At 44.9% G+C, this 6,524-nt stretch overlaps 1 protein-coding gene across 1 annotated transcript in view; it reads left to right on the forward strand.

The window, feature by feature from the left end:
• Positions 1 to 5,305, forward strand: part of CEP85 (centrosomal protein 85) — a 53,459-nt gene extending 48,154 nt beyond the window's left edge. The window contains exon 6 of the transcript XR_010068531.1: positions 5,291 to 5,305. The gene's annotated coding sequence lies outside the window, so the exon portion shown is untranslated. The remainder of the gene's footprint in view (positions 1 to 5,290) is intronic.
• The last annotated feature ends 1,219 nt before the right edge of the window (positions 5,306 to 6,524 follow it).

Raw genomic sequence — 6,524 nt, forward strand, 5'->3', positions numbered from 1 at the left:
GACCATCGTGCAAAATTATAGCCCATTTGCTCTAACGACAAAATATCCCCAAGTGAACTATATCGTGATTATAACACATGAACACACACTGGAATGCAAAGGAGAATACAGAAGTGCCAAGCAATCCTGAAGTATAATTGACTCTGCAGACGACAAACATGAGACATGTTCTCTCTGATGCAGTGTCTGCCTACTGAGAAGCAGACTTGACTCCAGCCTTTGCCAAATGGGCAACTACTAGATGTGTGAAATGACAGCTCCCATCATCCCTCAGGTCATCATTGGCTATGCTGGCTGCAGATGATGGATGCTGAATTCCAACACATTTGGATAGCACTGGACTGTGGAAGGCCATTCCAGTCCACATAAGAAATCTATTACAGTGCAATCCATCCACATATTCAGAAGTTAGCTTTATCCCATCAGCACCAAACTGGGGAAAGCTGCTTGGTTCCTTGAAGACATTAGGACTTGCTCTTGCGTAGGACTGCAGGTGAATGCAACCCTCCCCCCTTGCACTCACCAAATGTGGGACCTCAACTTCCATAGGTTCCCATGCTCCAACACCTCTAAAGAACTCCTGGAGGGGAAGACCAGATCAGCCCTATTCAAAATATCTCCTGAGACAAAGCTCTCCATTAAGACCAGGGAAACTCCTTGGCTGGGTTCAGACAACCTCTTAGGCTAGGCGAGAAAGCCATGGAGGAATTCAAGCTTCAGCAAGTGTTTCTAGGAACCCAGCCATGGCCTGAGCCTCGTGAAGCCATGATGTTTTATGGGAGCAGACCACATTGTGCAAACCCAGCAACTCCGGGTAACGTTGGCTAAGGTGTGTCAGCTGACGGGGCCCAGAAGGAGAGCCTTTTCTGCCATGGCCCTTTGGAACATCATCCCTCTGAGATTAGATTGGACCTGTCTCTGTTGACCTTTCACAAGGTCTTGAAAACTTGGTTTTGTGCCCAAGCCTGGGGCCCTGGGCGCAGGACAGAGCCCATCTCCTGGATGTGTGGACGATTGGTTGGATAATGCCCGGCTACTATGTTTTATTTTTATTTTATGTATTTTACTTACAGGTAGGTCGCGATTTGTGCAAGTTCGAATAGTGCAAAATTCAATTTAGTGTGATCTATAAATTGATACCAGATCATATTTAATGTGAGCCAAGATTCAGTTAGTGCGAGGCTAGTGTGCACGCAATTGCCGTTGGGGTTTTAGACACTAATCGTGTGTGCAAAACAGAGAAAAGGAAGGTTCCTTTCTAAGGAAGCTCAAAAAAAAGAGGCTCATGAACTACAGCAGAATACAGGATAGCAGGTACACTCTGGATATGGGATTATCCTCTTTTACTGTTACAAGCATTTCATTCATAAACATATAAACACTTCTGTTTAACAATTTTCATTGCCTATGTCCATCCAACTGGAACCACTTACCCCACTCTCCATAGAAGTATCACTTTGAATCGTGCGACTTCAAATGATATGACCATTTTGGGGAATTCACTGACCACACTAATCAAGACCTACCTGTATTTTATTGTAAACCACCTAGAGTCACGTAAAAGTGAGAGGGGCAGCTATATAAATCGAATAAACAAAGTTCACCCAGTTTTCATTAACCCAGGTTTACAGTTAACCCAGGTTTTGTTAACCCAGGTTTACAGTTCAGTGTATGGTGTGAAGCTAGCCCTACCTTGCCAAACAAGCTTGCGGGGGGGGGGCACCCACGGCCTGTAGGCCGAAGGGGAAGCCCCACGCAGCTGCAGCCTCCCCCGCACTCCGTGGCCTGAGGCGCAGCCCCACGGAGCCCAGGGGAAGCCCCTCGCGGGGACCAGAGCCAACGTGCCTGTTAGTCTTGGGGGGCGCCGCGGGTTTTTCTGACGGCCCCCCGCCGGAATGAGGCGGCCTCGTTAAGGAGAACAGGCGGGAAGCGAGGAAGGCCACCCGCGCCCAGCCTGGACTCACCGGCCCCTCCGGACGCTTCAGGCAGGCGCCGCCATCTTGTTTACCGGCGGTTGCCTAGGCTACCGCCTCAGCCCGAGCTCCCGAGACTACATTTCCCAACATTCCACGCCCGGCCAGCCGCCCAATCTGTTCCCTCTTCGGTTGGACTTCTCTGGGTTGTTGTTTTTTGCAGAGAGCCCGGGCAGAGTTCCGCGAATGGGATCTCCGTCTCTCGCGTCGCTTGCAGCTCTGTGGCTGTTTTGCGTTGTCCTCTCAGAAAAGAGAGGTATCAATGCAACCTCGAATGCGATCTGTCCCCTTCCAGATAGATGATGGATGGATGGATGGATGGATGGATGGATAGATAAAGATGTACCATGAATTGGAGACTACATGGCTACACCTTTTTCATGACAATCCATCCCTAACCTGGTACTTCACTCATCACCACTGTAACTGAATCCCTCCATCTTGCTGCTGATCAACCTCTGCTCTTTCCTTCCACCTTTCCCAGTATTAGAGCTTTTCCCAGAGTGCTGGGTGTTCACATAATGAGACTGTCTTCTCCCAGTTGTTTCTATTGACCCAATTCAATCTGGTAGGTTGGGTATGCTACGGGTCCCGTCAGCCAAGGAATGTTGGTTGGCAGGAACTAGAAGACGTGCCTTCTCTGCCATAGCCCCTGCCCTCTGGAATATTCTCCCTTCAGAGATCAGGGTGTCCCTGAACCTGTTGGCCTTTTGTAAGGGTTAGGGTTAGGCTGTGAAGACCTGGTCATGTGCCCAGGCCTGGGGTCCTGAGCGTGGGAATGGCCCCATTTCTTGGCTATATTAACATCCATACATTGCTTACTTGGCGGCCATGTATATTTATTTTGTATTTTAATTGTTTTAATTATAATTGTTTTAACTGTTTTATGGTTTTTATTGTTCTACGCCGCCCAGAGTCACTTGCTGAGATGGAAATTGAATAAATAAATAAATAGAGCCTGGTCATTTGTGCCTCAAGTGAGAACTCTGGGTTGATTTGTCCGATGATCCATCGGTTTGTTTTCTTGGCTGTCTACAGTATTTGGTGGACTCCAATTCACATAAGTCTCAGTCAGCTCGCACCATGCAGTGCCAAACATCTGGAAAGTGCCAAGCTGCCAATCCCTGATGACAGCCCTAAAAGCCAATTGCTTGATGTATATTCACTCACTGTACTATGCCATAAACAGTTTAATTCTGGCTTTATATAAATCTGGGCATTATGATTTGCAATGGCTTAGTGTTTGGTTGTTAAGCTTGTGTGGCTTAACTAGCCACAGTGTGATGGAGTGAGGAGGGATTTACATGACAGCCTGGGGGGAAAATCCTTCTTCCCTCTTCCTTAGACTGACATTGTGCAAACCTATGTGTTTTCTCTGCAATGCTGTAAACAAGGGGTTTTCTTTCAAGGAAGATTTAGGCTGCTGCTCTGGACACACTGACTTTGGAGGGTAGTTTTTTTTCCCATTCAATTGTGTCTGATTCTCTGAGACTGCCTGGACCAGGGCCGCAACTAGGGTCTGTGTCACCCGGGGCAAACATGGATTCCGCGCCCATTTTGGCGCCCCCCCAGCACTCATTTTGGCACCCCCCCCAGCGCAGCACCCGGGGCACATGCCCCAGTTGCCCCCCCTAGTTGCAGCCCTGGCCTGGACAAGTCCCTGCAGTTTTCTTGGCAAGATTTTTCAGAAGAGGTTCTATATTCACACTCCCTGGCATTCTGAAGCAACTTTTCTGTATTTATTTTATTTTATTTTATTATTTAATTAAATTTAATTTATATCCTGCCTTTATTATTATTTTTATAAATAACTCAAGGCAGCAAACATACCAAATATTCCTTCCTCCTCCTATTTTCTCCACAACAACAACCCTGTGAAGTGGATTGGGCTGAGAGAAAGGGACTGGCCCAAAGTCACCCAGCCAGCTTTCATGCCTAAGGCAGGACTAGAACTCTCAGTCTCCTGGTTCATACTCTGCTATTTGGGCAGTATGAGCATTAGCACATGTACCCTGAATACCAGAAACAACAGCAACCAGCAGATTTATTTATTTATTTATTTATTTATTTATTTATTTATTTATCCAATTTGTCCCCGCCCATCTCCTCCCATCAGAGGACTCTGCAAACAAATAGGGGGTTTCCATAAATCCTATCCCCCATCCAAATGGTTTTAGGCTGTGTCCATGGAGGTGATTCCTTTAATATATTGTCAGGTTACTTAAATTGATCACCACCATGGACACAGCCTAAAATCATTAGATATATTTTTAAAAACTTATAGCAAAATCATAGAGAACTGGGAACAAGCAACAGTTCATTAACAACCCACTGGGATAAGCATTTAAAATGTAATAATTTAGTATATGCATCGAAGCATCAATGTATATATTTAGTGACTCCAATCAGATGTATCTTAAAACATAATTTTCAATAAAAACATCTTGAAATGTTCAAACTAGCAACTGATGTCCTGTTTCAAAGATTAGTTCCATCAAGAAGGCAGAGGATTGGTAGAATGTCCTTCCTGGTAAATGTGCTCAATAGAGAATGGGGAGAAGTTGTTTTGGTTCGCCTTTTTGAGATGAATGTACTCAGTTTCCATTTCTCAAATCTATATATAAAGCAGACTGCTACTTTGATATATGTGACTCACATTTTTTCTATAATCATCAAGCAGCTCTTACTGCTGCCCAAGGCAATCGACACTGGATGCTCCATCTCACCAATATGCAAACTCAAAGCATTCAGGATCCTCCCTAGATACTTTGCAGCCTAAAGCCAAGAGCAAGATGGAGTCCCTTCCTCATTCTGCCTACAAAACCTAACCGGGTTGTCATTTGATAGCTTCTACCATATTTGAGGTCAACAGGCCAGTTCAGGGGATGAAAACAGACCGTGCTGTATATCATGTGCATCTCTGCCTTCCAAACAGAGAAAAAGCTGGGCATCGCAGCTGCTGTCCTGTAACTTCTGCTCCTTCAGTAGCTGCCTCAGTCTGCCAAATGATGAGACCAGCCCTGTGGCAGCATTCATACTGTCACTGATGGCTGAGTACTTAAAACATAGCAGCTCAGGCAAACAAAATCCAACTTGACTTTCAGAGAAAAAAATTACAGCCAAATCAGCCTTCAGAAGAGAAAATTATAATCAAAGTGTAGTTCAGTGATGTGCTGGGGAATTCTAGGAGTTGATGTCCGCACATCTTAAAGTCACCAAGGTTGAGAAACACTGCTCTAGAGATAGTCAAACTGATGAAAAACCACCAGAGAAAGAAACAAAATACCAAGATTTCGAAGTGAATATTTGTAGCTCAGGGTTGAACTGTGGAGTCCTTGGTGCTCTCTGAACTTGGTTGTTTTCTTGCAGACGTTTCATTGCCAAACTAGGCAACATCTTCCTACCAACACAAGCAGGGCAAACCAGGGTATATAAACTGAGAGCAAGGCCCACTCCCTCTTCGCACTGAAGATGTTACCTAGTCTGGCAATGAAACATCTGCAAGAAAACAACAAGGCTCAGAAAGCACCAAGGACTCCATACCAAGATTTACAAACTGAGGTAAAAAGGTTATGGAGGAAAATAATTAATTGTCACATGGATTGGAATTGGAGCTTTTGGTGCGTACCAAAACAACTTGCCAAATATTAGGAATTTTAAACTTACTGGACTTGACCCCACTAGTTTTGCAAAGCATGACTGGAATAACATAGAGCCAAAATCACTGGCGTCCAACCCCATTAGACTGTGACATTCACTTGGAGGAAAAGAGGGAGGAGGAGGAGGTCATGTTTCCAAAAAAGGGGTCTACTTGAGTAATCCACAGTTGTCATGCATGCAGATCCCTCCTTTCAGGGCAGTAAGGTTTACAAGATGGGTATCTGTCCTGTGACTCATCAAAGGGTTGCTGTCCCTTGGATGCACTTCAGCAAACACATCTATTGCCACTGTATTCTTCTAGGCGAGCAGATAAACTCTGGAGGTGTCAGAGGCCCAGTCACCACAATCCCCACCCATCATCACCCACTCCCTCTACAAAAGCAAATCAGAAGAGGTTGACTGTGATGGGTGAGTTCCTTCTGCTTTTGCCAGCCTTAGCAGAAAACCCTTTGCATTCTTCTAAGAAAGAAGTTGCTTTTCCTAGACGCTCCAACCTCAAGAGCTGTAGCAAGCTTAACCATGAAGGCCAGTTTGCTTATTGGTGCCATTCTCTTGATGAGCCTGGTGATGGCTGATGGTAATCCTCCACCTGATGTTAATCAACATCCACTGGTGAGTCAAATTAATGTCTTTGGTTACTTCAAAGAACAGTAACGCCTGGCTTTTATTGAAGGAAATATATGTTTGTGAACTGGGTGCAGGTTTTCAATGAGGGATATATTTCTTAGAAGTTCTACTAAACATGGAAGTGCTTATTTCTAAGTAATAATCCATGAGAATTAACTGGTTTATGCCTTGTAATTGGTATCCTTGGGTTTGTACTTGTAACTAAGACTCCCTAAATTACACAGAACTTACCTGCTGATAAAAACAAAGTATAGGAATGTAGTT

The sequence above is a fragment of the Candoia aspera genome, chromosome 10 (assembly GCF_035149785.1).
Source record: "Candoia aspera isolate rCanAsp1 chromosome 10, rCanAsp1.hap2, whole genome shotgun sequence".
In the NCBI taxonomy this organism is placed as follows: domain Eukaryota; kingdom Metazoa; phylum Chordata; class Lepidosauria; order Squamata; family Boidae; genus Candoia; species Candoia aspera.